Below are 26,653 nucleotides of genomic sequence, written 5' to 3' on the forward strand. Positions count from 1 at the left end.
TTTTACAAATAAAGTTTACCAGTGATAAAACACATTAATTTAAAATCTTACTCAAACTACTTCTGATTTAAAATGAGCCTTGTGAATCAGCATTGACTTGGGTGACAAGACCTGGTAGAACTGGCTGCAGCCTCTGCCAGGACCCTGGAGGCTCTAGGCCCCAAGTGCCCTCTTGCAATAAAGGAAGCACAGGCATTACACAACCTCTTTCCTGGTTCTGACTGAGGCAGACCTGAAGGAAGAGAAGCAGAAGGTATTGACATACAGGCAACTGTGTTGCAGAAAGTTTTATCTTGGCAGCAGGACTTTTAAAATGAACAGTGTCTTGTGGCTACTGAAGGAACTACAGTCCTAAAAGAAAAAGAAATTAGGAATTAAAAAGAAAGGAGTTTCTTGTACTTATACAGAAAAACAATGCTATATTTCTTCCAATTCCTGGTTATTGAACCCAGCCAGAAAATGGGCTTCCTTCAGCCAAGGACTACACTTTGTTGCTTGACACATTCTTATCTGCTATACTCTTGCCAGGTACCTTGTACCATTTAATAGATTCTAGAAGTGGGTGATGGGAGGACTGGGCTGAGCAGTACTTCCAGGCATCTTAGGTATTAGAAACCACCTCTATTTAGAGGAAAGAACAAGAGCAGGCTGCCTCCAGATGCTAATCAGGAGCCTCATGGTTCAAGGAGCTGAGGACTGGGCAGAAAATGGCACTTAGCAAGCAATCTCTTGCTTGTGCCATTCTGTTCCATTTCTCTGTGTTCGTTTATGGGGAGAATGAGGAATGTTCAAAGGTAGCAATGTATTTAAAGACTAATGTTCCTTAACCTCAGTAATTTATGGACCTCTTTATTTAGAAGGAAAAAAAGTCTTATAAATCCTCAGTAATAAATATTTTTATTATGAAGTCACTTAAATATGCCTGAATATAAAACTAGGTGTATAAAGTCTTCATGCTTCTATGTAACTTCATGCTTTTATGTAACTATAAAGCAATGAAAAATTTATAGAGTAAACTCAAACAATACTACAAAACCAATACAAATTAACATTAATTTATCATGATAGATAATTTTGTTTGGCTAAAATTAAACCTGTCCTTGAAAATGTGATTATGTTTCTGACAGCTAAAAGTGCCAGTCCTTCTGGGATCCCTCAGCTCTCCATTTCTTTATATTCTAAGCTTCCTTTGTGTAAAGTACCTTCATTTAGCAGAATGTGTGATTCAGACTTTAATTCTGCCTCATCTATTTTTATTTGGCCTTAATAATTAAATTTACCCTAGCAGCGCCAAGATGAGAAACATAAATATAAACCTACTTTTGGTCAAGCAAGAAGTTAGGACTTGTAACCTAGCTACACATAGGGTTCTGGAGGCAGGTGAAAGGCCCCTGTCTCTACAATTTGGGGTGAGAGTTTGGGTGTGAATGAAGGATGCTATTTTGCAAAATACAGAACAAAAGTAGAAAAGTAAGTTGGGAGAAGATGAAGTTGGAGAGGTTTAGGTTTCTATGGTAGACTGATGAGGTAACCCATTCCCTCACTAAATTCTAGATAAAATATTTTTAGTGTCTTCTGGGATCACAAGATCGAAAGCATCTTTAAGTGTTCACTTCAGTGAGATCAACCTCACTGAGGGTAAGGTAGAGCCAAAGCTGGGGTTTTTGTATATGAGTAAACACAAAAGACTGGTTGCCTCACCACTGTAGGTCTTTGGTAGAACAGCCTCCACCAGGCCTGTAAAAGCAGCCAGAGGCCTCAGTTAGATAGTGGCTTTTGGCCTCTGGCAGATGTAAATAGAAATCCTTTCTGGAGGGTACCACCTTCCTCCTTCAGACCACCAGATTCTCCCAATTACCGCTCAACCAAACATAGCAAAGATCTCTAGTCCTCCTGAAAAATAAGCTACTGGGACCGAAGCCAGCAGAAACAAGCAAACAATAGATTTAGAATATGGTATTAGAATTATCTGATACAGAATGTAAAGTAACTGTGCTTGAAACATTTTAAGAAATTTGTAATCACATGTTAGAATGAACAGCATAATATTATAAAAATTCACTGGCACAGGCTGGGTATGTGGCTTGTTAGTAAAGCGCATGTTTAATGTGCGTGAGATGAGGCTCTGGGATTGAGCCACAGCACCAGAAAACAAAGACAAAACAAAACTGTAAAAACTAACAACAAAAACAATTGATCAGATAAATTTAGGGGAGGAAAAATTCTAAGGAAGATATTGTAACTGTTGAAATAAAAACTAAATAAATTGGATTAACAGCTAAAGAGGGAATTAAGGAAGTAGAAAAAATATTTGAAGAAATTCAGGAGGACTTAGTGGACTAGAACAAAAGTTTAAAGAAATTAGCAAAGAAAAACAAACAAAAAAACCCTGAAGGATATAAAGACTCCAGTGGCATCTCTTAAAATGGAAGATAATAAGAACAAATGGAGGGGAATAATATTTTTAAAAATATTTCATTTTTTTATGTGTATGACTGTATTGCCTGCATGTATATAAGTGCACCTGTGTCATGCAGTGCCCAAGGAGGTCAGAATAGGGCGTCAGATCCCCTGAAACTGGAGTTACAGATGGTTGTCAGCCGCCATGTGGGTGCTGGAAATGGAACCCAGGTCCGCTTGCAGGAACAGTCTGTGCCCTTAACAGCCGAGCCATCTCTCTAGCCCCCAAGGGAAGTATACTTAAAGATCTAAGTCTTCTAATAATTTCTAGAGAGTTTATGAAGAAGATAAATGACCAGTGTTCTTAAATGACCAGTGTTTCTTAAATTCAGATGTAATGGGTAGCTAAGAGCAGCATTATAGACTGAAGCATAACAGCAGCTCAGGGAGGATAAAGTGCTTGCTTTACAGGTGGAGACTGGAAGTAGAGATCTTGGGGGAGGTCTGGTTTGGAGACAAAGTGTAGTGTTAGGTTGCATAAGACATCTTGATGAATGATGAGTGAATATGTGGTATGCTGATGGGCAGCTGGGACTTATCAGAATACATTTGGCAGCTGGCTTGACCACTATATAAGTCACTCTGAAGGTTTACATAAGTATGAGGAGAGGTGTGTGTGCTTACTTTTTTCATTGCTGTGATAAAGTACCTGATGAAAACAACTTAAAGGAGGAAGACTTTATTTTGGCTCCCAGTTTGAGTCTATCTTGATGGAGAGGCATGGTGGCTGGAGCCTGAGGCAGCTGGTCACATGCCTCTGTAGTCAGGAATCAGAGAGCAGTGAATGCTTGGGCTGTGTGCTTTCTTTTAATTCCATCCAGGATCCCAGTTGTCCTAGTTTCTTTTCTGTTGTTGTGATTAAATACCCTGACAAAAGCAGCATAGGGAAAAAAGGTTTTTTTTTCTGGCTCGCAGTCCTGGGTACAGTTCATCATGGCAGAGAAGTCAAGGTGGCAGGAGGCTGCAGCTGCTAGTCATATCACATCTGTAGTCAGGAAGCGGGAGCCATGAAGAAATGCTGCTACTCACTTCCCTTTTTCCATTTATGCAGTCAGATCTCAGCCAAGGAAAAGTGCTGCTCACAATGTGCTCATCTTCCCACCTCAGTTAACACAATCATAGTCCCCTATAAGCATGCCTAGAGGGCTATCTCCCAGATGAGTCTAGATTCTAACAAATTGACATCTAGGGATACAAACTTGACTTGATAGGCTTTAACATATATGACAAAATGCATGAAATCTGCTGGGGGGCAATGGATGGGTACAGAAAGGGGAGGGGGGTCTAAATATGATTAGGATGTATTATATGAAATGTACAAAAATTCAGTAAATATATATATTTTAAAAATTGGCAATAAACTGTAACCACCACACTAGCCCCTGGTGCGATGCACCCTACAGCTAAGGTGGGTCTTCCCACCTCAAACTAAGCTAGATAATACCCCACAGGCATGCCTAGAGGCTTGTCTCGTAGGTGATTCTGGATCCTGTCAGGTTAACAATCAAAACTAATCATCAGAGGGTGGGATGAAGCTGTTTGAACAACTTTATATTCTAGTGGGGAGACAGAAAGGAACCCAGGATGGAGCCCAGAAAAGAACATTCAGAGAGGTAGTGGAGAACCAGAAAGAAGACAGGCAACCCGAGACCAGGGCCAGGAGGTAGGTGCCATAGAGATGAACAAGGCAAGGCATCGAAAATCATCACAATAAACACCAGCTTATGAGCTCTGTAGGAGCAGCACTGAAAAATCACAAAACCTTCAAGAAGTGTATCTGCAAGGGCATTTGGGAAGACTTCATGAGGGAGTTATATTTGGGATGGGCTTTGAAGATTGATTAATTAGCTTGCTAGTTTCTCTCCTTCCCTCCCTATCCACCCAGCTACTCAGGGCATTAGGAAGGTGTTCTGCCACATCTCTAGCCCCTTAGTTGGAAGATAATGAAAAGCACTACAGACCTAACGAAATATATTGCAATGCTGTAAATAGACTCCGTTTACTGTAATGTAGGATCCTACTTAATGTAGGATTTTCACAACATCCTTTTAAATTAATGCCTGCTGTAAATTATTAAGATGAGCAGTCATGTGATACCATTAGACTGTCGTAGAGAGACTGTATCTTGCCAAAGTTTATCAGGAGTGCTAAAAAAATATAGGGCAGGTATGACCAAGATGAAAACCCCAGGCCCTTGATTTGAAAGCCATGACATACGTCAAGATATCTGATCTCCCTATGCTTCAGATTTCCTAGTTTTAAAATGAGCATAATAATAGTTCCTGTCTCAGGGTGGTTATGAAGATCAATAGGAAGCACTTAGCAAAACAGTTTCCCATTATAAAAATGAGAACATTTTGGTACTTTTTCTTTTCAACAGTAAATTAGTTGAATCAGTGGCTGCATTGGTTGTATCAGCATCTTGCATGGACAGACCAGGAAATGCAGATTCCTAGACACTACCTCAGACCTGCTATGCCAGGCAGGCTTAGTGGTCTTCACAGGAACCCCAGGTTTGGGAACCCTTGCTCTGGACTTGAATAGCATTTTGGTCACTTCTTTTCCCCCCTTATTTTTTCAATGCTGGGGATCAAACCCAGGGCATCACATATGTCAGGCAAGTGTTCTACCACTGAGCTACATTGATAGCATTTTGGTCACTTTCAGTTGAGTATTTATCCTCTTCCTTGCTAGGCCTCACTGGCTCTGAGAATATGTGGAGTGTGGCAGCATTTATTTCCAGACTTTTCTTTCTCTTTCCCTCCCTTTCTCCTCCTTCCACACTTCCTTCCAACCTATATAGAATTTTTGGACAATAGGGTTGACTGTATCCTGGGCAGCCTAGTTCTCAGGACTTAAAAAAAAATTACACGAAACAGAAAAAATAGAAACTTTGCTAAGACAGCCATTTGGCATGTTAAAAATTGAACTTGAGTTTAGTTTCTAAAATAAATAATTCAAGCTTTTTTTTTTTCATCCTTAAAAAATGTCTGCAGGAAATGTTTCTAAAATAACTGATAGTCCCCTTGTTGAAACTGGAGTTGTTATTGGATGTATTCCAGTATGCTTTCTTTTTCCTTGGGGGTGGTGGGGAATGTTGGGGAATATTGTGCTCCATGCCAACTCTCTCTCTCTCTCTCTCTCTCTCTCTCTCTCTCTCTCTTTAACTTTCTTGCCTATGGCCATACCACCTTGAATGTGCCTGATTCTCTCTCTCTCTGTCTGTCTGTCTGTCTGTCTCTCACTTACTCGCATTGTATTCCCTCCAACCTAAGAGAACCTTTCACTTAGTGGCAGCTATTTGGTGTGTTGTAAAATGTGCCCTTGAGATTCAGATAAGGAATACAGTGCTTACTACATTCAGACCATGTAGAATATTCTTGTTACACTTTTGTTTGGAGACTTCTGTTGTAAAAACCATTGTCTTGCAACAGAAACAGCACGAATGATTTTACAGATTATATGGAGGAGGAAGGACTGAATAGCAGCTACATTAGATGAAAACTGTGCATCGTCGAATCTCCAGCACCCACTACTAAGTGAAAGAGCTTCTAACAATGAAATAACTCAATCTAACAATCACATTGATCATTTTTCACTGTTAAATGTTGTTAGGGACTTGTAAAGGTGACACCACCTGGTAATTGTCTGGTAGCTGATTAGATGCTGCTGCCCCCCACAGCTTCTGGGTCTACTCAAAGATCTTTTATTAATTAAATTTGTTCTTTGACAAGTGCATGCTATATATAATGCATTCTGAGTACTCTCATCCCTCTCTTTATTATTCTCCTCCCACCTGGGTCACTTCCTCCTCCTCGTTACAAATCCTTTGCCTACATCCATGTCTTTCTTGTTTTGTTTTGGGACCCTCTGAGTTTAACCAGAGCCATCTGTGTGACCATGGATTTGAGACTATCCTTTGGAAGCTGGTGGGCTCACCAGTGGTTATGTAGCTGAAGACCATGATTCCTCATCTCCTAGAATCTGTCAGTAGGCAGTAGTTCACCAGTAAGGTGTAGGGTCCTATGAGCCTCCATCAGCAACTGATTGTTGACAGGGCCAGTTTTGTTCAGACTCAGTGCTGGTAACTGCAACTGCTGTGGGCTCATGATTGCAATGGCTGTCATGCCCAGAAGATGGCATTTTGCAGTCCTTTTCCCCGTTTTCCAGCTCTTAATTCTTTCCACCCTGCCCCATTAAATTTTCTCCTTCCCACTCTCTGTTCAACCCGCCCTCAGTCTCTTCAGGGTCTCCTGCTCTGGGTGCTTTCAGACAAACCATATAACATATCTTTATGTGAATTTATTATCTTTTATACCATTGGGGGGAGGAAGTGACTCACAAAGAAATGAACACCCGGTGCCCAGCTCTGGGCTGCAGCTCAGAGCCCACCATTCCAGATCTCCAGTCTGCCACTCCAGATCCCTCCTGCGGCCTGCCCATAGTTACCTCCAGCTAGCTTTCACCCAAGCATCGAAGGACCACAGTCTCGCCCCAGGTAGGTAAATGATGGGCCATTCTGTTTTTGCACGGCTCCTCTCCAAGATGGTGCAGAAAAGCCCCTCCCTCCATGCTAGCTCTCCACAGTCAATTCTCCGCAGCAAGCTCTGCCCCTTGGAGGAAACAGGCTCTTTGGGGACACACCCCCCCCTCCTCTGCAATGTTCTCTGAGAGTAATATTTATCTATAGTATAAACATAAATATTTAGAAGGCAGTTTGATGCTGTGCCACTTCAGTTAAATGACAGTACTAAGTTACCCCCTAGGGCTCATGACTTCCCTAGCCTTGTATTTTTGACTAGTTTTATTATGGATTCGCATCTCTAGAGTGGGCCCTCAAATTTAATCAGAGCAGTTGGTTGCCCTATAACAGTTGTGTCACTCACTGTTGCACAGATGGACTCATCCTGCCTGGAAAGTTGTGTTCTGCCTCAGAAGGGGCCTGACACTTTGCTCATGGTTGTCTCTACAGCACCATCTCTATAGTTTCCCTAGTGCTTTCCTAACTGGTTCCAATAGTAGGTGCCTCCAGGAGCCTGACCGATGACATCTTCCTGGTTTGACAAATGGAGCAAAGATTAAAGAGGCCAAGTTGGTTCTCTCTGAAAATCTTGGGCCATAAGTAGCAGAGCTCTAACCATAAGTTCTAATCCATTTTCTTCATTCCTTCTTCTCATATATGTAGCCTTTGAAACATTAATGAATATTTAATCCCACCCCACCCCCATTTTCTCCAGTTGAGACTCTTTAAAAACAACTATGACAGAGAAGTTAATTCTGAAGCATTTTCCAAACTGCATGTCCTCGCCACTAACCACATACTTTATTGGGTGCCTGTTTGGATTATTCACAGTGGTTCTTTTCAGGTTATCTTTGATGGGAACTTTCTATCTATCTATCTATCTATCTATCTATCTATCTATCTATCTATCAATCATCTATCTATTATCATCTATTTTTTTTTAAAAAAACAAGTCTCCCCGTAGCCATAGCTGACCCAGAACTTGCTATGGAGACCAGGGTGGCCTCAATCTTACAGAGCTTTGCCTGCCTCTGCCCTTCCAAGTGTTGGGATCAAAGGCATGTGCCATCACACCCATTGTGGGAACCTATAATTTTTTTTTTGACAGGGTCTCCTTAGTCTCAGCCCACCTGGAACTCACTATGTGGACCAGGCTGGCCTCTGCCTTTTGAGGACTAGGATTAAAGGAGTGTCCCACCACACCCAGCATCCATATTTTTAAATGTAAATTTTTATAAATTCCTATAACCTAAATTAATTAATTTTGTGTGTATGTATAAGAGTGTGTGGTATGTGTACACATACCTACCCCATGTGAGTGAAGGCCAGAGAAAGAGGCTGAGTGACCTGCTCTTTTGTTCACTAAGCCTGGATCTAGGCTGGTGGCCAGGAAGCCCCACCAATTATTCTCTCAGCCCCACACAGCATTGGGATTACAGGGAGCACAACTCTGCCAGGCTTTTCACAGGGTTGCTGGGGATTTGAAGTCAGGTCCTGAGGCTTGCTCAGTAAGTGCACTTACCCACTGAGCCATCTTTCCAGTCCACAACCCAAGTTCTTAAAGTGAAGCTTTCATGTCTATGAGAGGGGTGTTCTGCAGCTATCTAGTTTACTTGCCTGGTCATTTTGGAATAGAAATTTCAGCAGTGGTGAATTATCTCTGCTGGTTATTTCTGGAGTCAGGCTTAAGAAACAGTAACCTTCCCTGGGACATCAGGCTGGGGAAAAACAATTCAGGCCAAACATTCAAGTTTTCAACAGGTAGCAATATCTAGATGTACATTTTGCTAAAACCATTTAGTCGAAGCTAAAGACCAAATAACACACAACAGTGCCAAGTATTAAAGGGTTTCAAGGCCAGCATCTCCCAGGTCATTTTCATTTTCATTCAGTCTTCAATGGAGAAAGATAATGTGGACTTCAAGATTCTGTCTAGTTTATGGTTGGTGGGTCAGAATTCTGACCAGACTGCTAAAGTTAAACTTAATGCAATTCTCTTACAAATGACTTTAAAGCATTGCTAGAACAATACTCCTTACAAAGCTCTGGTTTCATTGTGAAATACCAACAAGAGTCTAATTTCTGTTGCTTTCTGTGGACATTAGCCTTTAGTATTAGAACTGAGGGAATAGATAATGGCTTGTGTTATAGTCTCTTTAAATCCAGCCATGGAAATGGGTGGTGGGGATATTAGGAGCAGTTTGGGGTGAGGAAGAAAGAAAAGCACTGTTTTCATGCAGTGCCTGGCTTCTCAGTCAAGGCAGTGGGGAGCCATTGTGTGGGCTCCACTGTGACAAAGCTAGGCCACATCATCCCTGGTGCTGGAGCCATTGTGCAGGCTCCACTGTGACAAAGCTGGGCCACATCATCCCTGGTGTGGCTCTTTTGATGAGCTGTCTCACAGTTGAGGCTTTTGTTGTTTGTGACACAGTGGGGAGAGGGTGCTGGGAAGGAAGCTCAATCCAGGTCTACGAGGGAGTGTTTCTGATGGTCACTGACATCTGTCTCTTGCTCTTCAGCTAGACACGTTTTGTGAGACTCTTGGGCATCTGATCGAGTGACAGGGACCTCACAGGTAGACAGCTAACACAGAGGGTGGGGGTGTCTGTTTCAAAGAAACAGTTCTGAAGGAAAGGAAAACCTGTACTCATTCTCTGAGGTTGTACAGGGCGATGTGCTAGGATTGTTTTGTTTTATTTTCATGTTTACTGACTAACTTTTCATTTTCCAAACTTCTAATATCTTTCCTTTGAGGTTTAAATCATTTTGGAAGTACAAGCCCAGGACTTTGTCCCATAAATCACTTATTTCTAAAACAGGTGTGCACGGTGCCTTCCCTGCCTCTTACAGGTGGCTGGATGCAGGTGTAGTTTTATCTTGTTGAAAGCCTTTTGTCCTGTTTTGAACTGGGGTGGGGGGGATTGTGCTGTTATCAACAGGACCAGTTCTAGAACCAGAAAGCTCTCATCTTGACAGGCAGTTTATGCTAAGGACACCTGCTGCTGATGCACAGTGAAGCCATTGTTTGTTGAGTGCATTCTGGGCAGAGCTGTGGCCTTTTTAGCCTGGGGTTGAATCTTCTTTTCTGCCTGCCTGTGTTTTGGTTTTGGTAGAACAAATTTCTGTGTGTTCTTCTGGCTTTGCTGATAGGAATTTAACACGTATGTATGTGATTCATATGAACAATATTTCAGAGAGTGCATACTGAGATGTCTTAGTGGTGGAAGGAGACATTGGTCACAGTGGAGGCAAGTGATTGTAACTCAGATCCCTGCTTCCTGGCTGTGTGGCAGAGGAAAAGGCATTTGACCTCTCTGGGCTTTGGGAGAGTGATAGATCACCAAGGCTTTCAGGATTAATATTCTACCATTGTGCCCTGTGTCTCTTGAGATGCTTAGAGTATCAGGGGTGGCTAAGGACCCTAGTCCTGTGCCACTGCCATTAAGAATTCCCAGCAGGTGGGGCTGGAGAGATGGCTCAGAGGTTAAGAGCACTGGCTGCTAATGCAGAAGATCGGGCTTCAAATCTCAACACCCACATGATGGCTAACAACCGCCTGTAATTCCAGTTCCAGGGGAGTCTGACTCCCTCTTCTGTCCTCCCCAGGCACTGCATGACCTGGGTGTACTTACATACATGCAGGCATAACACTCATACACATAAAATTAAAAAATTCCCAGGAGGTTCTTTTAATTAATGGGCAATGATGTAGCACACTACTGATAGAAAAATTTGGGTAGAATCTTCAATCTATGGTAAGTTTGTAGAAACAAAAATGTTCATGTTTCTAGGAAAATACTGTTTGTCTACCCTGAAGTGGGACTGGACATATGGGGCTTGAATTTCTATGTTAAGTATGACATAGTAAATGCCCTTTCGGTGAAATGTTTGGGACAAAGAATATTTCAGATTTCTTTTCTTTTTTTTTTTTAAATAATTTTGGAATATGTAGGATATTTGCATATACATAATGAGATGTCTTGGGGATGGGACCCAAGTCTAAACACAAAACTTATCTGTATTTCATGTATATCTTATACATGTACTCTGGAGGGAAATCTATGCAATATTTTAAATAATTTTGTACATGAAACAGAATTTCATAGTGTGGAATTTTCTACTCATGGTACCATGTCGGCACTTAAAACATTTCCGTTTTTGGAACATGTTGGCTTTATGGATCAGGGAAGACCAATCTGTATTGAGTTCAGGCAAATGAATATTTAGCCCCCATTCTTCAGATAAAAGGCAATCTATAACTACAGCTAATAAAGGATAGATGTTTTATTCTTTGTAGTCTCATATTCTTAAAATTATTTTTTATTTTTCTTTTATGTGTATGAGTGCATGTAAATGTACCCATCTCTTGCAGAGCCCATGGAAGTCAGAAGAGGGCATTGGATCCCTGGAACTGGAGTTGTGAACAATTGTTAGCTACCTTGTGCGTGCTGGGAACTAAGTCTGGGTTCTCTGCAAGAGCAACCAGTGCTCTAACTGCCGAGCCATCTCTCCAGCCCTGTATCTTCATACTCTTTTAATAAGCTCCCTCAAAATTCTAATTGTGCAAACAATATGTTAGCTGTAGAAAATTTGGAAAATATCAAAAAGGAATATATGTATAGTTTCCAGAGATGACATTACTCATACTTTGTTGTTTTTAGATGGTATACTCAGACAAAATTGGGAGCATTCCATACATATATAATTTGCTGTCTTGCTTCCTGTCTTCCTTTTGAGATGATTTTTGGGACCAGAGTTTCAAGTAAAGGGAGAAATTAATACATTATTTTTGGCACACTTGTGATGGGATATTATTTGACTTACAGAAGTAGAATTGTAGACTAGTATCTGGGAAAAAAATTCCAATGATCCTGTTCCCCCTTCAGTACACTTTCAATATTTAGCACACATAGTGTTGTAATAAGTATTAGTGCAAGTGAAGACTCCTTAATCTACTAGGTCTCACTGGTCAAGAATTTCTTGCAGAAGCTTCTGTTGTTTGCTCTTTTGGAGCCAAAATTGTTAACTCCCAAGTCAGTGAGCACCAGTTATTTTAACTTTGTTTTTCTGAAAGTTCTGATTCTTGAAGTCAAAGTATGGTTGGTGACAGGTATGGGCCAGGCTTCATGGTGGTAGGATGCTAAGGGGTTGCTTTTGTGGAGATACAGTATTGCATTTAATAATACTGATGACTATTTGTTGATGATTGGTTTTGTACATGATTTCCCCTATTAGGAAATGAATGATGATTAGTTTCACCCTTGTTATTCAGCCTATAAAATTTTCTCTTGTACCATTCACATTGCATTGCAAATACATTCTAATTCCTAAACTACTTGAAACCTTTTTTATGGCCCTTACTGTGGTGTCTTTGGTGATGTCCTTTGAAGTCCTGAAATGTTTTCATATTTGATTGAGATTAAATCTGGGTTTCATTTTACTGTTTGAAACATATTGAGCAAGTTAATTTTCTGTTTGAGTTCCTAGGGGGAATGACTCCAGGCCTCTGTGTCCCAAGAATTCAGACCCTGCCTTGCCAGAACATTCCTGTGGTTTTCCATGGGGCAGATCAATGTGTTCATGAAATTTTAGTTGTAGCTTGTGTTTTCTATGGTTAATTAAAACATCTGGTTTTAAAATTTTCCACAGAGTATCACTGTTCAGGAAACCTTTTCAATGATAATTAAACACTTTGGTCCTCTCCTTACAACAGGCTCAGCTTGTCTTTAGAGTACTTAGAAGCTCCATTTATGTTTATTAATGATTTTAAACCTTTGGAAGGCATTGATTGGGTTTCAAGGAGGGAGAGATTGAGAGAGAAAGAGAGAGACATTGAGATATTGAGAGTGTGAGCTTGAACATCAGTCCTTAACAGTGGCTTCTTGCCTTTGCCCCTTTAGGTTGGAACTGCTGTGTGAGCTGCTGTGATTTCCAGCCAAGCATGCTGTGGTCGGATCTCCCCAGCTACGGAACAGAAACCTTTGCTGGATGGAAAATCCATAAAAGAAAGCTCCTGTGAAAAGCCGAGACCAACAATAGCTTGAACGAGCTCAGGTTGGTGTTAGAAGACACTGGAGAAAGTGGGTCCGGTTGTGAAAGGTATTCTGTTCTTTTTCCTAAGTGTTTCAAGCCCACAGCAAAGAAACATCTCCAGTTTTTTGAGTGGTTTCTGGCTTCATGTCAGTTGAGATGTGCTCTCTCAGTTTTGTTGTGTTTCCTCCCTTTTCTGTCTGCTGTCCCATCTATCCTCTTTCATGTTCCTCTCCTCTCACAGAAGAGAGGAGGCTCTTCAATACAAATATGGAAGAAGCTACAACCAGAAGCCACCAGTAAACACCTCTGTGATCTTGCTTTATTGTGGCGAGAGAGCTGTGTCTTCATTGGTGGTATAGAACTGGTTCTTTCAAAGACTTGTACTCATACGTGTTTACATTCAGAAGGGCGGATCCTTTCTGTGCACACTTTGTTTGCTTGGCAAAATTTTAATGCTTGTTTTTCTGCCAGAGTAAAAGCTACTAACCCATTCAGCCATACTTGCATTTGATATTGAGATACTCATGTAGGCTGGGTCTGGTGGTTGCACGCCTTTAATCCCAGTACTTGGGAGGAAAAGGCAGGCAGAAGATCCCTGTGAGATGCAGGCCAGTCTGTTCTGCACTTTGAGTTCCAGGCCAGCTGGGGCCATAGGGAGACCCTGTCTCCAAAAATGAGACCAAACCAAAATAAAAAATACTCATGTAGAAGGGAAATGACCCCCAAACAATAGACATCTAAATAAATGCATAATTCTCTGTATCAGGAGGATAAAACAACATAAACAGTCCGGTGTGTGGCAGTAATGCGGAAGAGAATTCATTCAGAGGAAGTGTATGTACAAGGACAGGTCTGTAGACAATTGCACATGGCTCTGTAGTGGGAAACTCAGCAGAAACACTAAGCAGTGAGCAGGTACTCATTAGGAAGGAACAGCAGCAAGTCTGAGAACAGATTTGTCCCCATTTGCCCAACATCCGTTCCCCCCTTTCTAAGTCACCCAGATTGCCACTGGGCAGTTACCCTGGCCTCATTTTTAGCCTATGGAGGAGGGAACCTACTGACTCAGTCTTGGGCATGTAACATAGGCCTGTCTAGTCTTGGACACAATAGGTCACAATGGTGAGTATTTGGAGGGGCTCCAATACTGTCATTGAAACTATTGAAAGGAACTTTTTTCTTTTTGTGAGTTTGTTAAGCTGGAGCTGATAGCGGCAACTTTTGTTATTATATAGGGAAGGACTTGATGAGAATTAAGTCAACATAGAAGAAATGAGAACAGAGAGATGGGGGGGAGTTGAGAAAGGGACACAACACATACACATACATAAACACACACACACATACACGTATATCCACAGACATACTTAATACACACATGTAAATATATTCATAGATATACATCCACATATATACACATGTGTACTATATGCATATATATACAAATGTGTACACACATTTATATGTATATGTGTATATATCATATATACAGAACATTTATATGTATGTGTATGTATATATGTATCACATATACCAAAATACAAATGCGTAGATAGACATAGACATATATATGTTCTAACACATACATAAATATCCTTTCATATTCAACTTTGGTCTCCAGTTTAGCACCAAAAGAGCATCTCTCATTTTACTTTCCTGACCGATTAGCTAGTGGGTTAGGTGACTGGCACATCTAAAATATGCTTATGGCAGTCGCTTCCAGATAGGGGGGCTATCAGTGTAAAATGACTGGTATAGTCCCTGTCTTCAGAGGGTCAGGTGTAGAGGACAGGCCCAGTACATAGCTGACAGGCAGTGTGGAAGTATGAACAGGTTCTATAGAAGCAAGGCTAGAACTCCAGTTCTGGGTGGTAGAAAAACTGGCAGAGGGGGGCTGTTAACAGAGAGAATTGGGATTTAGTGTTCAGAAACATTTTTGAAAATTTAGTTAACTTAATTACTTGCTTTTTTGAGCCTTAAAAGAAAGGGAAGGCTTTCCAGAGCCTATACTTAGAGCAAATTGCTGATAAGGAAGATAATTCCTGCTGCTGGTGGTAGTGTCTTATTTACTGTAAATACAATTGCCTTGGAGCAGCCAAATGAGAGGTTACCAGAAAGCAGCCCAGGTTTCACAGCACAGGAAGAGCTGCTGCTGCTCCTGCGTTTGTACCATTTGTACCAAAGCCTCATTTAATACTTTCTGTTCTAGCAATTTTCAAGTTTTGAAGCTTTCCCCTTCCTAGTTGAGTGAATATTAGACTTTATTACTTAATTTTTTTACAGTTAACATTACTTGCTTATTTTAAAATTAGTAGATTTCTTTAGGTTGTAAAAGAATTGGGCAGAAAATACAATCTCCATATAACTATCCCTGCTAATTTCTCCTGTTATCAATGTCTCACATTAGTGTAACATGTTTGTGAATGCCAATATTGATATAATCCACTGAAGTATATAATTTATATTAGCTTCACTCTTGGGTTGTAGAGTCTTATTTGTCATGTGTGTGTGTGTGGGTGGGTGGGTGGTATATTCCTTGGCCTTTGACAGTATATGTAGACATGTAGCCATTATATCATTCAAAATGATCTCACTGCTTTTAGAGTCTTTGGTGTTCTGTTTGCTCATCCTCCCTTCCTTCACAAATCCCTGGTCATTTCATCATCTCCACAGTTTGATTTTACCCAGCCAGTCATAAAGCTAGAGTCATGCAGCACGGAGCCTTTTCAGATTTGCCCTTTTTACTTAGCAGTGCTCATTTAAGGTTCTTCTGTATCTTCTCATGGCTCGATAGCTCCTTTCTTCACAGTACTGTACAATACCCTACTGTATGGTTGTTCCACAGTTTCTTCATCCATTCACTTCATGTTCTTGACTACTTTCAAGTTTGGGCAGTTATTTTAAAAAACAGAAAACGGGGGCTGGAGAGATGACTCAGTGATTAAGAACACTTTCTGCTTTTGCAGAAGATAGGAGGTTCATACCACCCATGTCTGATGGCTCACAACTGCCTGTAACTCTAGCTCCAGGGGATCCAACACACTTTCCTGGCCTCCTTAGGCACCTGTACATGTATGCACATACCTACATAGAAACACAAAAACATATAAAAATAAAATGAATCTTAGCCGGCGTGGTGGTGCACACCTGTAACCCAGCAACTTGGGAGGCAGAGGCAGGTGGATCTCTGTGAGTTCAAGGCCAGCCTGGTCTACATAGTGAGTTCCAGGACAGCTGGGGCTACAGGGGAACCCCGCTTCAAAAAAACCGAAAAAAAAAAAAAAAAAAGAATCTTAAAAAAAAAAGACTGGTTGTAAATATTTATGGTGAGAAGTTCCCCACTATGTTTGTTTTATTTTTTCTCATGTATCTCCACACTATTTGCTAAAAGAACTATTTTTTATCCAGTGTTTATCATGGTATCATTTAGAAACAATTGGCTGAGGGTAGATGTGAGGGTTTTATTTCTTTACTTCCAGTCTGAGTTCCTTGCTTATCCTTAGGCCAGTGCTTTTTGACATGCAATTTTGCTAAGAAGAAGATTTATCCACGAAAGCGACTTAAGTTGAAATACATTTTCATTAAAAAACTACTGTTGTACTTCATGCTTTTCTTTTTTGTTCCACCTTTTAAAATGACTAGTCTTTGCAGATTTCTCTTTAAGATAATTATGAGACTCTGACATTGTGGAAGACAAAACAGAGCCATTCAATCCTAGATGCATTGTCTACATTACTATAGTTGTTATTCTGTCTTATTTTGTTTATTTTGGGCACTGGGTATGGAACCCAGGTCTTTCCCCATGCCAAGCGTACATTTTACCACTGAGCTATAACCCCAGCCCAGAATTACTTTAAATTTAAGTAATTCTTTGTTTTTCATAAAGATAATAAAGATTTTTATGCCCATTCTATGTGTGAATAAAACATTGTGTTTTTCCATTTCCTCTACCTTAATCATCTTTGGAGCAGTAACAAATACAGGTGGTGAGAGTAAGCCCTTAACTGCCCTTTACTTTGAATATGACCTTTTGTTAAGTTAGGGATCCAGAAAGATTGTACCACTGAAATTATGGTGGAGGTACATTCATGAAGCCTCCAGAGTATAATTATTTGACCATAAACTGCAAAATCAGGTCAACTTATTCCCATTGACTGAACCAATACACAAATAAAGAGTGTGTGGAACTCGCTTTAATAAGACCACATTTGATAAGTGTATTAATGGAACTTGGACTATTATATCTTTTGATATTTTTTCTTGTCTTTCTATTTTTTTTATGTTAAATAATCGGAAATATAGGTTTCCTTTAAAAGCCTTCACCATATGTGAGTGACATGTAGTCAATTGTTATGTATTTTAATGTAATTACTGATATAAGAACAGGCAGTACTTTCTGAATCCCATACTGATCTGTGGTGAATAAAACATGTAGTTTGATTATACCGTTAAAGTAAGATCTATATTCCTGACATGATTACTATTCAAAATGGAAATTTCCAAATTAATTATTATCTGCTCAAAGAAGTATTGATCTCCAGTTTCATTCATAAACAAGAATAGTCTGTTGAATGTTTTTACATGGACAGTTATCTCACCCACTAAATTATTTTTTAAAAATGAGCATCAGCACCAGGCTAGCTTGTGTTAGAAAATTGTTCTGTGCCATTTTTCCTCTGTACCCATTTTGAGAATGAAAGAAAATAGTTTTTACTGTAACTATCATACAGCTGAGGCCCTTTGAGGACCACATTTAGACCCTCAGTAATTATTCTATGTTGATTTCATAAGGGAATTTTTCTTGAGGATGCTTAAATTGTAGAATTTGTTACTGCTGTGACTCTATTCTGGTGTCTGGTGTCTAGGTGACTAGAAAAGTTAGACAGGAGTTAGTGACTTTACTAAGATTTATTTCAGAAATAAAACATCTAGAATTCCAGCCATGACTTTTTGGCTTCTGGTTTGTGATTCTAAGAGAGGGTTGGAAATGACTACAGATTTAGGCAGTCATTGACTTGGGGGAGATAAGGAATGCTGAGTTTGTTCTACTTACTGAAGTACAGTTCTGTTAAATTCCAAGGGCACATGGTAATGTGTGCTGTGCAGAAAGCTGCTTTGGGAGTAGTGAGACATGCTTCACTGGGGAGACAGCCAGATTACAATTGAGCATGTCCAGTATGTGAAGTACTTTTGTGATCTTTAAAGCAATCATATGAGGAGACAATGCTCTTCTGCTTTTTAAATAGCTACAGAAGCTCAGGATTTGAGCCATCAAATAATTTTTTTAGAATCTTTACATCTACTCCTTTAAATTTGAATCTAGTATGGGAGAGGTGTTTAGGCAGGTAAAGGTACCTGCCTCCAAGTCTGCCAACCTGAGTTCAATCCCCAAGACCCACATGGTGGAAAGAGACCCACATGACTCCAGCAAGTTGTCCTCTGACCTCCACACCTGTATCACAGCATATATGCATCCTAATGAGCGATGTGCATGTGTAAGCATGCATACACCCCCAAAATAAATGATTGACTCCAGATTTTTCCTCTCAGACTCTGTGATATAGCTGTATAAATAAAAGCACTCTCTTCAGAAGTGGTTAGCATATAGTAAACTATGTATCTCTCTTCACATATCTTTCATTTTTTTATCATAATTAGTATGAAATGAAGACCCAGCCAGAGTAATAGATGAATGGAATGCTTTGGAAATCCCAAAGAGACAGTGCTAAATATAAAGATGGGCTAAATCTGGAGGAGTGACATTTTGATATTTTTAATAAATTAGTCGAAGATAGTGTCAGTGGATTAGAGCTGCCAAGGATTTTTACCTGTGAAAAATACCTTATCTGACTCTTGGAGGTGGAAGTAAAAATGCAGAACATGCTTAGAAGTCTCTCTAGGTTTCTTGGTGAGGTATGTGGCCCAGCCCTGTGATCCATCAACCTGCTGGGAGTTCCCCAGCCGTGTTCTGGTTGTCAGGGGAATCTGATACTCCCAAGTAGCTGTGTAGAGAAGGAAGGACCATTCCTGGCTGCCCAACACTTGCACTCCCCACACCTTGTGTGGGAGCCTCAGGCTTCTTTGTGTTGACTGCTCTGAGAGCTGCCTAGAATTTGACAAGGGCAGAGATGGTGATGAACTCTGATAACATGAGACAGTGGTTTGCCTACCACTTTCCTAGAATTTCAGCTGGTAGTATTCTTACTGAGGTACATGGTAGATGCCAGTCTCTGCCCTCCTTTCCCCTGGCTTTATGTCTGCCTTTAAGAGTGTAGGAGCCACCAACATGAATGCTGAACTCCATGGAACCCTTTAGAGAGCTGTGATAACCAGCCACAGGCTCTGCAGACAGCAGTGTCTGGTCGGGGTCATGGAGTCTGCGTTGTTAAGAGCTTGACTTTGTTGGCTGTGGCTTACTTGTCTATGAGGTTTGCGATGCAGTTGGAGACAAAGCAGGACAGTGTGATATTTATAAGCAGAAAAAGGATTAGTGTGAGATTCAATTAACTTCAAACTGTTCTTCTATTAGAGAGCAGTTTGGTTATGTATTTCAGACCTAAAATCACTAGCAATTTGCAAATGTGTTTGCCGAACAGGCTATCCCAAGGGATTTGTGTAAGTTACATTGTAGTGTGTATATAAGAAATGAAGTAGTTTTGTTTGAGCCAGGGTTGCAGAGATACAAAGATACACATGTAATGAAAAAAGGTTTGTAAGATCATGTGCTATTATTCCCTTTTGTGTGCTTTTTAAAGGCATGTGTATGAGAAATGCTTTTTGCTCTCTGTTAGTACACTGAATGCTTCTCTTTTTTCATTTTCTGTATTGTTTGGATTTTCCAACCATGACTATATCCTTCCCTCCTCTACTTCATTATATTTTTAAATAAAATCCCATTTTTTTTTAACATTGCAGTGTTTTCTTCTAGTGTGCATTTCAATTTTTCTTGTTTGTAGTTAATGCAGAGGAAATAGATAACTGTTGTGTGAAGAGTGGCAGAGTGTATGTTAAGGCTATACACATGAGCTTGAAAGCCTGTTAGGTAGAACACTGAGGCTGGGGATGTGGCTGGGAGCAGAATGCTTGCCTGCCTGCCCCTACCAGGCATGAGGCCTCAGGCTTGAGCCTAAGCACCAAACCCAGAAATCCCTACCCACTCAGCCACTGGAGTTGAAAAACATGAAAGAAAAGATATTTAAGAAATATGACAAAGGACAGAGAAGCCCCCATGCAAGAGTGTGTGAAGGTGCCTTTCTGCTCCTGTTGTTTGCCCTAAGAGGAGCTTAGGCTTGAGCTATGTTTGCTTTCCTGGCCACAAGGCTAGGTTGGCCCTGGAGGCTCCCCAGTCTGATTGCAAAGCAGGAGAGCTGTTTGCTGAGAAAGGCTGACTCGTTGGGGCTCAAAGTAATGACTGATGCCCACACAAAGCCAGCCTGACTTCTAAATAGCTTTTGACTTCTGTGTCCAGATTTGGCTTTTTTCTTAATTAAAATCCCTAGACAGAGGTCACAGGTGATTCCCCTGAAACTTTTCCAGCAGCAGTACCTGCCCAACTCAACCCTGAGCAGTCTTTTCTGGAAACTGTTGTATTTGTTTTTCTTTGGTGTGATTTGGTCTTGATTTGATCACTGAAATTTAATAATAGATGTGAAGCTGACAATTTTTTCCTTAGCATGCAGGCAATGGTGATCTGGGGCATAACCTGTGGGCCATCCCTATCCGTATTTCAATAGGAAATACTTGCTATTTCATTTGAAGAAAATCACTGTGATGTGATTTTCCTACTGTTAAAAGAACTTTAGGAACTTTTAAAATCCTAAAATGTTTTTATAAATAGCTCGCCTGACTCAGTATTTTTATTCATCTTTCTTTAGACTTATGTATTAATACCTGATTCTTTTTACCTTAGTTATGTTGAGAGTTATTGTCCCTTTATTTCAACTATCTGAACTAAAAGTCAGGAATTTTAACGCATTAGGGAGATTTAGGAGATAGTTCCCCAAACTCATATAACTCATATAGGTAGATATTGATATGTGTGTCTTTTTTTTTTTTTTTATCTTTTTGAGGCAGGGTTTCCATGTAGCCTTAGCTGGCCTGGAACTCGCTCCATAGACCAGGCTGGCCTCAAACTCACAGAGATCTGCCTACCTCTGCCTCCTGAGTGTTGGGATTAAAGATATGAGCCACCAAGACCAGCCTGATATGTGTGTCTTTGTGTGTATATAATTGATTATTTATGACAGTGACTTAGAAGATCCCAAAACAATACCACTGCCATTTGAGATCATGAAGGAGAAAAGCTGGTAATGTCTTCAGTAAACCCTCTGTTCTCTCCCATATCTGGTAATTTAAAAATTTAAGGCAGTCAGTATCACAGTAGAAAAATTGACCGGGTGAGCGAGGTATGAAGGGGAAGGAAGGGCACAGCTAACACAACTTCCCTGTCTGCCGACGAGCAGTGAGAGTCTAGTGTGGTATCATCTCAGATTTCAGAGACCAGACCTTTGGATTTTTATGTGTCCAACTATGTGTTGGAAACACATTAAAATTACACACTGTTTTCTTGCATGGTTTCAAACACTCTTTTCCATCAGTGTGCATTATTTAATTGCTTCCCATGCTGCAAGAGTCCCAGGGCCTGAGTGCAAGTGTTGCCTGTGGCTTTCTAGGGAGGTATGGTACAGTGGAGCCAGTGTGGTGTGGAGCACTTGCAGGGCTAACCCTAGTACTGTGGGTGGCTGAGGCTGTGGATTATGGGCAAGGAAGACATTAGTATGAGCAGACTGTCCTGGGAAGACTTCATAGTTGAGCAGATCTTCAGTGAGTCTTGAAGGGTCTGGAGGGTCTTAAGGTAAAGGGCTGTGGATAGAGGGAAGAGCTGATGGAAGACTGAGGTGGGGCGATGGGAAGATGTCTAAGGTACTGTGGCAGGGTGGGCATGCAAGGAGGCTGGTCTCATCAAAGGGCCTTGGAATCGGTTTGCGCTGGCATGAGAGCCATGGTGAATAGTTGGTGCTGCATTCGGAACAGCCTTCCAGCAGTTTGTAGTGTGAAGGGAAGGAGAGAACTAAAATGGAGAGAGTGAAGTATGCGCTCCCACAGCCAACCGGAATGAGAAGAATAGTTCTAGGCGTGGGCTCAGCCATGATCCGGCTCGAGGAAGAACTGTGGTGGCCTGTGTGGTAGCCCATACCCATAATTCCAGCACTCAAAAGGAGAAAGAAGCAGAGGAGGATCAGGAGTTCAAAGCCAGCCTGGATGGCATGAGACTTGTCCCCTTTCTCTACTCCCAACTCCAAAGAAAATACATGTAGACTTGCTTCTAAGCTTCAGTCTGACAGAAAACCTTACTGACTGGACTTTCCTCATGTCTCCATGCAGCCACCATGGTCTGAGCTATTTTGTCTGGCCTGGCTGATGCCAGTGACCTCCTGCTCTGATTCTCCATGTATCTGTCTCTCCACGTCCATTCTCAATAGAATAATCCTGTCAGTACTGGGCCATACCACAGCACTTCTTTTAAAACTTGGGGTGACTCTTCTCTCTCCTTATAGGAAAAGATGAAGTCCTTATGATTACCTGGTAGGCCCCAGATGATGTTCCTGGCTCTTGATCTCTAACCTTGTCCCTTGTGTTCTGTCCTTTGCTGGCTCTCCTCTAGCCACACTGGCCTTTGCACACACTGGTCATATCTCTGCCTCAGGGCCTTTACACTGGCTGTTTCTTCTGCTTGTTTACTCTTCTGTAGATACCTGCACAGTCACTTCCTCTCATTTAAATCTTTGCTCAGGTTACTCTTTTGCTGAGCCCTGTTTTGACCGATCTATTAAAAACTGCAAACTTTCATGATACTACTCCTCCCCAAATCCCTCTTACCATTTTTCCCCTATGGAATGTCTCCCCTTCTCACACATGCATTTTTTACTTATGTCTTAAGTTACTTTCTTTTCCCTCACTAGAGTAAATATTCCCAGAGGAATTTATGCAAATACAAACATAAATATTCTAAAAGGCAGGGATTTTTCTTTGTTTTTGCTTGTTGCCACCTAGAATCCTGCCTGATGGGATGTTCAGTAAATATTTGTGGAATAAGGAGCTGTCAGGAGGCACTTGACATCTGTGTGTTGGTTACAGGGAATTTGAGGGGGCGGGGGCTCTAAGCCCTACCTCCAGCCAGGAGAACAAAGTCCTGTGCAAATACAAGCAAGAGAGCAAGAGGTCTTTGTTCCTGAGCCAGGCCTAGACCACTGATTAGAATGTTCCAAGGCACACGCCTGAGGAGAAGTGATATTTCAGGGGAAAGGCAGGAATGTGCCCTAAGATGGTTAAGTACAGATGAGCCATCCATGTAGTGGGATGATGTAGGTGTAGGCAGCGACTAAAGACAAGCCTGGAAATGGAAAGTGAGGCCAGGTTGGGAAACATTGAGTGCTGTGCACATGGGTTGGAGTTTCTGTAGTTACTGAGTTCTTACTATGCACCACATACTGTGCTGAGTGCTAGGGTTGCAAAGGTGAGTTGTTCCTTCTTCTCCATGTTTTATCTCCTAGGGGCTGTGATGTTAATTGAGGAGATAAAGGAATAGTATTCAGAAGAGACCAAGAAGGATTGGAGGAGGAGGACTCACAGGGTTTAGTGAATGACAAGGAATGTGGATGTAGGTGAAATCCTCTGGTTCACAACAGGGACTTGTGGGTAGATGGATGGTGATTATGTTGTCTATATCAGAAAGGCAGGGTGAAAAGGCTGGGCTGGAATACCTATCTGAGGTCTCTGAAAGGAAGTGGAGATTGAGAAATTAAAAAAAAAAAAAAAAAGCTCATTGGTTTTTGTCTTTGAGAGGCCAATAGGCTAAAGATACAAGTACCCCAACCAGGGAAAAGTGGAGTGCATTTATAGGGATTGGAGAGGAGGTGATCCGAGAGCCCATCAGTGTGACGAATGTTGGGTGAGGGAGGTGTTCCTTGGTTCTTGTCCTCTTAAAGGAATGCTTTCAGTCAAGAGATGGATAGTTTCAAAGCAGCTGTTTGATTAATACAGCTAAGTAGAGCACGCCGAAGAGGCACTGGAGCGGGCTGTCCCCAGGCAGGCAGGGAGCAGCCTAGTGGTTTCTGCATTGTGAATTTTACAAAAGTTTTATGAATATTTATGAGATGGGTGTTAGAGCATCCAGGTCCTTTAGGCCCTAAACAGAGAATGCTGTAGGGAAGCCCTCCTCTGTCTCTGTGGCTGCCAGCAGAAGCAAGCCCAGACCCTTACTATTCCGGGTTTGGGGCAACTTGAATTAGAGCCACACATGAATTGGCTCCATCCTCGTCTTATCTGGTCAGCTTGGCTATCCTATTGCCAGCCCTTTGGTTCATCTTTCTCATTTTTTCCACCCTCCCTGTTTTAACCCTAATGTTCTAGCATTTAACATGTATTTTAACTTACACATTTGTTTTCACTTTAAGGCCAGGACATCAGTTCCAGGAAGGTAGCATTTTTATCTCTTCAGTGCTGTATTTCTAGATCTATTGCACTGCTTAGAATCTCAACAATGTTTATGGAATTCATGAATAATATACCTTGGGGGACAGAATTAAAGTCATAAGTTGTTATGAGGCTTACATAGAGGTTAAAGTCATTAGTGTGACATTATTTTTGGCTCTTTGAAAATGCATTGGTGATTGGGTTGTTCAAACATGAGAGTAATCCATTTTATAGACTGTATTAATTACTTTTCTGTTGCTGTGATAAAATACCCTGACAAAAGCAACTTAAAGGATAAAGGGTTTATTTTGGCTCACAGTTTGAGGGATACAGTCCATCATAGCCAAGAAGGCATGTTGGCAGGAGCAGGAGACTGGCCTATCACATTGCATCAACAATCAAGTATCAGAGCATGAACAGGAAGTAGGGCTGGGCTATAAAACCTTAAGGCCCACTCCTGTGACATACTTCTTCCAACAAGTCTTCTAAAGGGCAGTACCACCACCTGGCAACCAAGTGTTCAAACACATAAGCCTATGTATGGATGACATTTCACATTCAGACCACAACATAGACCGTATTTCTGGTCTCAGCAGAATTCTTGATTTCTGATAGTATCATTTGTTGAACCCAGTGTGATGTTGGGATCAGGCAATTCAGATTAATACAGTAAAGGAAAGCTGTATAAAGAAACGAGTGAGTCCATGAAAAGGCACACATGATAGGAGCGAGAGTTTATACTTTCACACTTGTCTTTCATTGTGGTGTGTGCCAAGTGAATTCCATAAGTGTTCCTTGTGCTGGACTGTTGTTTCAGTGCAAAGCATTTATAAAATATGGTCTGCCAACTAGTGCTTAGAAATCTTTTGGGTATCCATCCCCTCCCTCAGAGACTTCATGATGGATGAATTAGGTATTAAATGAAGTATTTCATAATGATAATGAAAACCACATTTGTTTTTGGTAGTCACAATCAAGTGAGAATTAAAGATTGTGTCTAGTCTTGTGACTCTGATAAATATAAATGAAAATAGAGCCTTACTGCAGTGGTTCTTAGAATGTTATCAGCTATGTTGTGTCCCCTTCAAATTCATATGTTAAAATCCTACCCTTGGTGTTTCAGAATGGGAGTGTATTTGGAGATGGGGGGAGTGTATTAGAAGAGGCACTTAAGGATCACTGAGGCAGGCCCTGCTCCACTGAGAGGTGCTTTATAGGAAGAGGAGATTGGATACAATCATATACAGTGGGGTGATGTGGTGAAGACACAGGGGGAAATCAGCTGTCCTGAAGCCATAGAGAGAGGCCTTAGGAGAAACCAATCCTGCTGACCCTTGACCTCAGGCCTCTGGTCTCATCTCTAGAGCTGTGAGAAAATAGATTTCTGGTTTTGTTGTTTTGTTTTGTTTTAAGACAAGGTTTTCCTATGTAGACCAGGCTGGCCTTGAACTCAAAAATTCACCTGCCTCTTCCTCCCAAGCACCAGATTAAAGCTGCGTGCCACCGTACCCAGCCTTAGATTTCTCTTGTTTACAGCACCCCATCAGTGGTGCTTTGTGACAGAAGCTCTGGCAGACTAATGCAAGCAGGAAGCCATAGATCCTGCAGTATCACAGACCCTGGAAGCCAGGCAGTGGCCCTTCTGGGGTGCTCTGGGCTCCTGAGAAGGCTGGGACCATGTGAACGTGCATAAGATTGCCAGGCAGCTGCAGTGCTGATGCCTTATTCGTTCATTTCTGATCATTTCTTACTTGAAGCTGCATGCCAGCATTTCCATTTCCCTCTGAAACTCAATTAGAGAGCGAGATGGAGCTGAGATGCTTATCTTTTGGCTTTCTGGGATGAGATGCCTTAACTTTTCATTTACGTGCATAATCCGAAGCTCAGCAGAGTGGGTGAGCATCTTGCTAATGTAGTGCATCTTTGTGGATGGCTGATGTTGGTATGGATTGGGCTATGTGAATGAGAAGCCAGAGGATGAGGCCAAGTCTGCTTTCTCAGGAGGCTGTTCCTGGCAGCCTGGAATTTAAGCGAGGCTTAATGGAATCCTTAGTGTTCACAGTAAATCTAGAGAGTGTTACTTAAGAGTAGGGATTGGAAGACCATGAGCTTCTCTGTCCTGTTGATTCAAATTTTATTTACTTGGAAATTCTTCAAAAAAAA

General features: G+C 41.2%; 1 protein-coding gene across 16 annotated transcripts in view; it reads left to right on the top strand.

The window, feature by feature from the left end:
- The window catches only part of Apbb2 (amyloid beta precursor protein binding family B member 2), a 364,818-nt gene that overhangs the window by 74,801 nt on the left and 263,364 nt on the right, over window positions 1-26,653 (top strand). For 14 of the 16 annotated variants that reach the window (XM_008827233.3, XM_017796659.2, XM_008827231.3 and 11 more), the window contains one exon: window positions 12,883-13,036. The gene's annotated coding sequence lies outside the window, so the exon portion shown is untranslated. Of the gene's footprint in view, window positions 1-12,882; window positions 13,082-26,653 lie in introns of all 16 variants that reach the window. The other 2 variants (XM_029560692.1, XM_008827230.3) reach the window with 1 other exon arrangement.

The sequence above is a fragment of the Nannospalax galili genome, unplaced genomic scaffold (genome assembly GCF_000622305.1).
Source record: "Nannospalax galili isolate Female #2095 unplaced genomic scaffold, S.galili_v1.0 scaffold772, whole genome shotgun sequence".
Classification (NCBI taxonomy): Eukaryota; Metazoa; Chordata; class Mammalia; order Rodentia; family Spalacidae; genus Nannospalax; species Nannospalax galili.